The 10,000-nt window shown below is 51.0% G+C and overlaps 1 protein-coding gene across 7 annotated transcripts in view; it reads right to left on the bottom strand.

The window, feature by feature from the left end:
* Window positions 1–10,000, bottom strand: part of fgfr3 (fibroblast growth factor receptor 3) — a 301,397-nt gene that overhangs the window by 147,769 nt on the left and 143,628 nt on the right. The window lies entirely within an intron of this gene.

Here is a 10,000-nt window from a genome sequence, read left to right as displayed (position 1 = left end):
GGGAGGGGGCCTGAGAGAGGAGCAGCAATACTGGCAGATCTGATTCAGATTACAGGGAGCTTTTTGAAGGCATGCTGCCCCTGGCTCCTCGGGGCCATAGACAAACAGGGACGGCCCCTCGGGGCCCTAGACAAACACAGACGGCCCCTCGGGGCCCTAGACAAACAGGGACGGCCCCTCGGGGCCCTAAACAAACAGGGACGGCAGCTCGGTGCCCTAGATAAACAGGGACGGTCCATTGGTGCCCCAACGGTGGCATAGCGCTGCCCTGCGCACCAGCAATGCTGCATAGCTCATCACCGCAGATCTAACCCTGTTAACGAAGTTTAGGAACACAGATCTAACCCTGTAGTGTGTAGTGTGTAGTGGGTGGCCTGTAGTGTGTTGTGTGTAGTGTGTCTGGGTAGGGGTTCACAAGAAGACAGACAGACAGACAGACAGACAGACAGACAGACAGACAGACAGACAGACAGACAGACAGACAGACAGACAGCTGTGATTATTCCAGTATCATTGACATACTGTGTGCTGTAATGTGTTGCAGGCTACTTTGAGGCTGGCTGCCTCCTCTCTCTCTCTCTGTGTGTGTGAGAGCTCTGTCTTCTTCACCAAGGGAAAAACAGCTGGGTTATTCTACAGGGTTTGGTATGAGCTCATTTCTCCCCACAGCAGACTGATCCAACTCTAACCACTCATTAAGTTGGTGACTAAAAACGGTGACTAAAAACCCCAAACCCGCTCTCTCTTTCAAAACAAAAAAATCATAAAAGTACAGTGTGTCTGCCTGCTACGTAGGGGGGGTTTAACCTGTCTATCCCCTGCTACGTAGGGGGTTTAACCTGTCTGTCCCCTGCTACGTAGGGAGGGTTAACCTCTCTGTCCCCTGCTACGTAGGGGGGTTAACCTCTCTGTCCCCTGCTACGTAGGGAGGGTTAACCTCTCTGTCCCCTGCTACGTAGGGGGGTTTAACCTCTGTCCCCTGCTACGTAGGGGGGTTTAACCTCTCTGTCCCCTGCTACGTAGGGGGGGTTAACCACTCTGTTCCCTGCTACGTAGGGGGGTTAACCTCTCTGTCCCCTGCTACGTAGTGGGTTAACCGCTCTGTCCCCTGCTACGTAGGGGGGGTTAACCTCTAAGTCCCCTGCTACGTAGGGGGTTTAACCTCTCTGTCCCCTGCTACGTAGGGGTGGTTAACCTCTCTGTCCCCTGCTACGTAGGGGGTTAAACCTCTGTCCCCTGCTACGTAGGGGGGTTAACCTCTCTGTCCCCTGCTACGAAGGGGGGGTTTAACCTCTCTGTCCCCTGCTACGTAGGGGGTTTAACCTCTCTGTCCCCTGCTAAGTAGGGGCGGTTAACCTCTCTGTCCCCTGCTACGTAGGGGGGGTTTAACGTCTCTGTTCCCTGCTACGTAGGGGGGTTTAACCTCTCTGTCCCCTGCTACGTAGGGGGTTTAGCCTCTCTGTCCCCTGCTACGTAGGGGGTTTAACCTCTCTGTCCCCTACTACGTAGGGGGTTTAACCTCTCTGTCCCCTGCTACGTAGGGGGGGTTAACCTCTCTGTCCCCTGCTACGTAGGGGGGGTTTAACCTCTCTGTCCCCTGCTACATAGGGGGGTTAACCTCTCTGTCCCCTGCTACGTAGGGGGGGTTAACCTCTCTGTCCCCTGCTACGTAGGGGGTTTAACCTCTCTGTCCCCTGCTACGTAGGGGTGGTTAACCTCTCTGTCCCCTGCGACGTAGGGGGGGTTAACCACTCTGTCCCCTGCTATGTAGGGGGGTTAACCTCTCTGTCACCTGCTACGTAGGGAGGGTTAACCTCTCTGTCCCCTGCTACGTAGGGGGGTTTAACCTCTCTGTCCCCTGCTACGTAGGGGGGGTTAACCTCTCTGTCCCCTGCTACGTAGGGGGTTTAACCTCTCTGTCCCCTGCTACGTAGGGGGTTTAACCTCTCTGTCCCCTGCTACGTAGGGGGTTTAACCTCTCTTTCCCCTGCTACGTAGGGGGGTTAACCTCTCTGTCCCCTGCTACGTAGGGGGTTTAACCTCTCTGTCCCCTGCTACGTAGGGGGTTTAACCTCTCTGTCCCCTGCTAAATAGGGGGGTTAACCTCTCTGTCCCCTGCTACGTAGGGGGTTAACCTCTCTGTCCCCTGCTACGTAGGGGGGTTTAACCCCTCTGTCCCCTGCTACGTAGGGGGTTTAACCTCTCTGTCCCCTGCTACGTAGGGGGGATTAACCTCTCTGTCCCCTGCTACGTAGGGGGGTTAACCTCTCTGTCCCATGCTACGTAGGGGGGTTAACCTCTCTGTACCCTGCTACGTAGGGGGGGGGGGGGTTAACCTCTCTGTCCCCTGCTACGTAGGGGGTTTAACCTCTCTGTCCCCTGCTACGTAGGGGGTTTAACATCTCTGTCCCCCTCTACGTAGGGGTTTTATCTCTCTGTCCCCTGCTACGTAGGGGGGTTAACCTCTCTGTCCCCTGCTACGTAGGGGGTTTAACCTCTCTGTCCCCTGCTACGTAGGGGGTTTAACCTCTCTGTCCCCTGCTACGTAGGGGGTTTAACATCTCTGTCCCCCGCTACGTAGGGGTTTTAACCTCTCTGTCCCCTGCTACGTAGGGGGGTTAACCTCTCTGTCCCCTGCTACGTAGGGGGTTTAACCTCTCTGTCCCCTGCTACGTAGGGGGTTTAACCTCTCTGTACCCTGCCAGGTAGGGGGTTTAACCCCTCTGTCCCCTGCTACGTAGGGGGTTTAACCTCTGTCCCCTACTACGTAGGGGGTTTAACCTCTCTGTCCCCTGCTACGTAGGGGGGGTTAACCTCTCTGTCCCCTGCTACGTAGGGGGGGTTTAAACTCTCTGTCCCCTGCTACGTAGGGGGGTTAACCTCGCTGTCCCCTGCTACGTAGGGGGGGTTAACCTCTCTGTCCCCTGCTACGTAGGGGGTGTAACCTCTCTGTCCCCTGCTACGTAGGGGGTTTAACCTCTCTGTCCCCTGCTACGTAGGGGGTTTAAAGTCTCTGTTCCCTGCTACGTAGGGGGGTTAACCTCTCTGTCCCCTGCTACGTAGGGGGTTAACGTCTCTGTTCCCAGCTACGTAGGGGGGTTAACCTCTCTGTCCCCTGCTACGTAGGGGGGTTAACCTCTCTGTCCCCTGCTACGTAGGGGTTTAACCTCTCTGTCCCCTGCTACGTAGGGGGTTAACCTCTCTGTCCCCTGCTACGTAGGGGGTTTAACCTCTCTGTCCCCTGCTACGTAGGGGGTTTAACCTCTCTGTCCCCTGCTACGTAGGGGGGGTTTAACCTCTCTGTCCCCTGCTACGTAGGGGGGTTAACCTCTCTGTCCCCTGCTACGTAGGGGGTTTAACCTCTCTGTCCCCTGCTACGTAGGGGGTTAACCTCTCTGTCCCCTGCTACGTAGGGGGGTTTAACCCCTCTGTCCCCTGCTACGTAGGGGGTTTAACCTCTCTGTCCCCTGCTACGTAGGGGGGATTAACCTCTCTGTCCCCTGCTACGTAGGGGGGTTAACCTCTCTGTCCCATGCTACGTAGGGGGGTTAGCCTCTCTGTCCCCTGCTACGTAGGGGGTTAACCTCTCTGTCCCCTGCTACGTAGGGGGTTAATCTCTCTGTCCCCTGCTACGTAGGGGGTTAACCTCTCTGTCCCCTGCTACGTAGGGGGGTTTAACCTCTCTGTCCCCTGCTACGTAGGGGGTTAACCTCTCTGTCCCCTGCTACGTAGGGGGGTTTAACCTCTCTGTCCCCTGCTACGTAGGGGGTTTAACCTCTCTGTCCCCTGCTACGTAGGGGGGTTTAACCCCTCTGTCCCCTGCTACGTAGGGGGTTTAACCTCTCTGTCCCCTGCTACGTAGGGGTGTTAACCTCTCTGTCCCCTGCTACGTAGGGGGGGTTTAACCTCTCTGTCCCCTGCTACGTAGGGGGTTAAACTCTCTGTCCCCTGCTACGTAGGGGGTTAACCTCTCTGTCCCCTGCTACGTAGGGGGGGTTTAACCTCTCTGTCTCCTGCTACGTTGGGGGTTTAACCTCTCTGTCCCCTGCTACGTAGGGGGTTAACCTCTCTGTCCCCTGCTATGTAGGGGGGGTTTAACCTCTCTGGCCACTGCTATGTAGGGGGTTAAACTCTCTGTCCCCTGCTACGTAGGGGGTTAACCTCTCTGTCCCCTGCTACGTAGGGGGTTAACCTCTCTGTCCCCTGCTATGTAGGGGGGGGTTTAACCTCTCTGTCCCCTGCTACGTAGGGGGTTAAACTCTCTGTCCCCTGCTACGTAGGGGGTTAACCTCTCTGTCCCCTGCTACGTTGGGGGTTTAACCTCTCTGTCCCCTGCTACGTAGGGGGTTAACCTCTCTGTCCCCTGCTACGTAGGGGGTTTAACCTCTCTGTCCCCTGCTACGTAGGGGGTTAAACTCTCTGTCCCCTGCTACGTAGGGGGTTAACCTCTCTGTCCCCTGCTACGTAGGGGGTTTAACATCTCTGTCCCCTGCTACGTAGGGGGTTTAACCTCTCTGTCCCCTGCTACGTAGGGGGTTAACCTCTCTGTCCCCTGCTATGTAGGGGGGGTTTAACCTCTCTGGCCACTGCTACGTAGGGGGTTAAACTCTCTGTCCCCTGCTACGTAGGGGGTTAACCTCTCTGTCCCCTGCTACGTAGGGGGTTAACCTCTCTGTCCCCTGCTATGTAGGGGGGGTTTAACCTCTCTGTCCCCTGCTACGTAGGGGGTTAAACTCTCTGTCCCCTGCTACGTAGGGGGTTAACCTCTCTGTCCCCTGCTACGTTGGGGGTTTAACCTCTCTGTCCCCTGCTACGTAGGGGGTTAAACTCTCTGTCCCCTGCTACGTAGGGGGTTAACCTCTCTGTCCCCTGCTACGTAGGGGGTTAACCTCTCTGTCCCCTGCTATGTAGGGGGGGTTTAACCTCTCTGTCCCCTGCTACGTAGGGGGTTAAACTCTCTGTCCCCTGCTACGTAGGGGGTTAACCTCTCTGTCCCCTGCTACGTTGGGGGTTTAACCTCTCTGTCCCCTGCTACGTAGGGGGTTAAACTCTCTGTCCCCTGCTACGTAGGGGGTTAACCTCTCTGTCCCCTGCTACGTAGGGGGTTTAACATCTCTGTCCCCTGCTACGTAGGGGGTTTAACCTCTCTGTCCCCTGCTACGTAGGGGGGTTAACCTCTCTGTCCCCTGCTACGTAGGGGGTTAACCTCTCTGTCCCCTGCTACGTAGGGGGGTTTAACCTGTCTGTCCCCTGCTAGGTAGGGGGGGGGGGGGGGTAACCTCTCTGTCCCCTGCTACGTAGGGGGTTTAACCACTGTGTTCCCTGCTACGTAGGGGGGTTTAACCTCTCTGTCCCCTGCTACGTAGGGGGGGTTTAACCTCTCTGTCCCCTGCTACGTAGGGGGGTTTAACCTGTCTGTCCCCTGCTAGGTAGGGGGGGGGGGGGGGGGGTAACCTCTCTGTCCCCTGCTACGTAGGGGGGGGTTAACCTCTCTGTCCCCTGCTACGTAGGGGGGTTTAACCTGTCTGTCCCCTGCTAGGTAGGGGGGGGGGGGTAACCTCTCTGTCCCCTGCTACGTAGGGGGTTTAACCACTGTGTTCCCTGCTACGTAGGGGGGTTTAACCTCTCTGTCCCCTGCTACGTAGAGGGGGTTTAACCTCTCTGTCCCCTGCTACGTAGGGGGGTTTAACCTCTCTGTCCCCTGCTACGTAGGAGGGTTAACCTGTCTGTCCCCTGCTACGTAGGGGTTTAACCTCTCTGTCCCCTGCTACGTAGGGGGGTTAACCTCTCTGTCCCCTGCTACGTAGGGTGGGTTAACCTCTCTGTCCCCTGCTACGTAGGGGGGTTAACCTCTCTGTCCCCTGCTACGTAGGGGGGTTAACCTCTCTGTCCCCTGCTGTAACCATGTAGCAAATTATATTGTAATAACTGCCAATAATGTAATACCTGCTAATAATTATTGCTTTATGAAGTAGGTAAAAAACCCTACTGATGAGTGATGTGTCAGACAGGCCTATCTAGAATCATGAACAGTATAATAACTTCAACCAATAATGTAATAACAACCTAAAATAAAAGGAATTGGAATTGTAAAATCATTTAATCTTTGGAATTTAATTGAATATTTTTACATTTCCTATGTAATGTAATGAATGAACGAACAGTAGTTGAGCTGGAGAACGTGCTGTAATCATTTCAACCTGTAGTCCAATATTCCAGGCTGTATGAAATTCTTGGGAATTACTTATTAACATTGGAATTATCTCTGAATTCAAAGACTGACCTGGAATTTGAATTGATTTCAATTGAATTTACAGGGAGAGAGAGCTGAATTAGAATTTAATTTGTGGAATTCACCCCAACCCTGCATGCTTCAGTAATATCTGACTACACACCACATTCCTGAATCCTTATTTAACATTACTAAGGGAATGTACCTGGACAGTTTATTAAACCAGTGGACTAATGTTGGAGGGCCTATACTCATGTTTCCCAGCAGACATAAACAGGGAGATCATGGCATTTTGGATTAAGTCACATTTAGATATTACAGATAACACATTCCCAAAGAGTTGTGATATTTACACAATACCAGAACATATGTCAAATGGAGCCAGAACATATGTCAAATGGAGCCAGAACATATGTCAAATGGAGCCAGAACATATGTCAAATGGAGCCAGAACATATGTCAAATGGAACCAGACCATATGTCAAATGGAGCCAGAACATATGTCAAATGGAGCCAGAACATATGTCAAATGGAGCCAGAACATATGTCAAATGGAGCCAGACCATATGTCAAATGGAACCAGACCATATGTCAAATGGAGCCAGAACATATGTCAAATGGAGCCAGAACATATGTCAAATGGAACCAGAACATATGTCAAATGGAGCCAGAACATATGTCAAATGGAGCCAGAACATATGTCAAATGGAACCAGAACATATGTCAAATGGAGCCAGAACATATGTCAAATGGAACCAGAACATATGTCAAATGGAGCCAGAACATATGTCAAATGGAACCAGAACATATGTCAAATGGAGCCAGAGCATATGTCAAATGGAGCCAGAACATATGTCAAATGGAACCAGAACATATGTCAAATGGAGCCAGAACATATGTCAAATGGAACCGGAACATATGTCAAATGGAGCCAGAACATATGTTAAATGGAGCCAGAACATATGTCAAATGGAACCGGAACATATGTCAAATGGAGCTGGAACATATGTCAAATGGAACCAGAACATATGTCAAATGGAGCCAGAACATATGTCAAATGGAACCAGAACATATGTCAAATGGAACCGGAACATATGTCAAATGGAACCGGAACATATGTCAAATGGAGCCAGAACATATGTTAAATGGAGCCAGAACATATGTCAAATGGAACCGGAACATATGTCAAATGGAACCGGAACATATGTCAAATGGAGCTGGAACATATGTCAAATGGAACCGGAACATATGTCAAATGGAGCCGGAACATATGTCAAATGGAACCGGAACATATGTCAAATGGAACCGGAACATATGTCAAATGGAGCCAGAACATATGTCAAATGGAACCAGAACATATGTCAAATGGAGCCAGAACATATGTCAAATGGAGGCAGAACATATGTCAAATGGAACCGGAACATATGTCAAATGGAGCCAGAACATATGTCAAATGGAACCGGAACATATGTCAAATGGAGCCAGAACATATGTCAAATGGAGCCAGAACATATGTCAAATGGAACCAGAACATATGTCAAATGGAACCAGAACATATGTCAAATGGAGCCAGAACATATGTCAAATGGAACCAGAACATATGTCAAATGGAGCCAGAACATATGTCAAATGGAGCCAGAACATATGTCAAATGGAACCAGAACATATGTCAAATGGAACCAGAACATATGTCAAATGGAGCCAGAACATATGTCAAATGGAACCAGAACATATGTCAAATGGAACCAGAACATATGTCAAATGGAGCCATGAAGCCAACTTTGTATTGAAATGTTTCTTGTACAGGTTGACCTGAGAAAGAAACACTGTATCACTGTATCTAGTTGTATTATCAGTCAGACGTACAGAATACACAGGGTGCACATCGTATAACCAAATGCTTACTGCTGGTTATTTCTCCCCAATGCAACAACAATCATAAAGTATAACAATAGGAACATAAAGTAAAGGGCTCAGTAGAATAGAATAAACATTGTAGCATCAGTATAATACAGGAAGGCAGCATTTATAATATAATATTTACATGTGTTTTGGGGAAGGGGGGGATTGGGGGCGAGTGTATAAATTGTGCAGTATTTAGCAATTATAATAAGAGACTGGTAGCAGCAGTTGTGATGTGTGTGTAACATGTGTGTCTGTGTGTGCGTGTGTCTGTCTGTCTGTCTGTCTGTCTGTCTGTCTGTCTGTCTGTCTGTGTCTGTGTCTGTGTCTGTGTGTGTGTGTGTGTGTGTGTGTGTGTGTGTGTGTGTGTGTGTGTGTGTGTGTGTGTGTGTGTGTGATTGAATGCATGCGTGCTAAATTGCAGAGAATCAGAGCAGGTAGTCAGTCCAGTTCAAGTGTTCAGCAGTCTGATGGCTTGTAGATAGAAACTGTCTCTGAGCCTGTTGGTATCAGACCTCATGCTCTGATACAGTCTGATGGCTTGTAGATAGAAACTGTCTCTGAACCTGTTGGTATCAGACCTCATGCTCTGATACAGTCTGATGGCTTGTAGATAGAAACTGTCCCTGAACCTGTTAGTATCAGACCTCATGCTCTGATACAGTCTGATGGTTTGTAAATAGAAACTGTCTCTGAGCCTGTTGGTATCAGACCTCATGACTGTATGCCCAACGGTAAGTGAGTGAACAACTCGTGGCTGGGGTGTGTGTGGTCTTGGACGATGCTGCAGGCCTTCTTCTGGCACCGTTTCCAGTAGATGTCCTGGATGCGTGGGAACAAGGTCCCAGGGATGTACTGGGACGTCTTCACCACCCGCTGGAGGGCCTTGCGGTCGTGGACAGAACCCATGGGTGAACAGGGAGTACAGCAGAGGACTGAGGACACACCCCTGGGGGGCCCCTGCGTTAAGAGTCAGTTTGTGGGTGAACAGGGAGTACAGCAGAGGGCTGAGGACACACCCCTGGGGGGCCCCTGCATTAAGAGTCAGTTTGTGGGTGAACAGGGAGTACAGCAGAGGGCTGAGGACACACCCCTGGGGGGCCCCTGTGTTAAGAGTCAGTGTGGAGGAGGTGTTGTTTCCAATCCTCACAGCCTGTGGTCGGCCCGTCAGGAAGTCCAGGATCCAGTTTCAGAGGGTGGTGTCCAGACCAAGGGCTCTGAGCTTGGTGTCGAGCTTGAAGGGAACAATAGTGTTGAAAGCTGAACTGTAGTCAATGAACAGCATTCCCACATAGGTGTTCCTCTTGTCCAGATGTGTTACGGCCATGTGAATCGTGATGGAAACGGCACCTTCAGTGGGTCTGTTGGTGCGGGACCAGTGTGTGAGGATGATAAGAGGACGGTAACAGCAGAAAGAAAAAAGTAAGGAAAAATTCAGATTTTGGCATTGGACCGATGGGTTAAGTGTGAGTGAGTGAGTGAATAAGTGAGTCTGTCTGTCTGTCATGGTTCCATCTCCACTCTGTCAGGTCAAAGTGTCTGGTTCCATCTCCACTCTGTCAGGTCAAAGTGTCTGGTTCCATCTCCACTCTGTCAGGTCAAAGTGTCTGGTTCCATCTCCACTCTGTCAGGTCAAAGTGTCTGGTTCCATCTCCACTCTGTCAGGTCAAAGTGTCTGGTTCCATCTCCACTCTGTAAGGTCAAAGTGTCTGGTTCCATCTCCACTCTGTCAGGTCAAAGTGTCTGGTTCCATCTCCACTCTGTCAGGTCAAAGTGTCCTGCTGAATAACAGTATGCTTCCATCTCCACTCTGTAAGGTCAAAGTGTCCTGGTCATTCCTGGGATAAGCAGGAGTGAAACTCCTGT

This window comes from Salmo salar, chromosome 09 (genome assembly GCF_965601325.2).
Source record: "Salmo salar chromosome 09, fSalSal1, whole genome shotgun sequence".
NCBI lineage: Eukaryota > Metazoa > Chordata > Actinopteri > Salmoniformes > Salmonidae > Salmo > Salmo salar.
The sequence above is the reverse complement of the archived record's forward strand: the minus strand, read 5'-3'. Positions and strand labels throughout refer to the sequence as shown.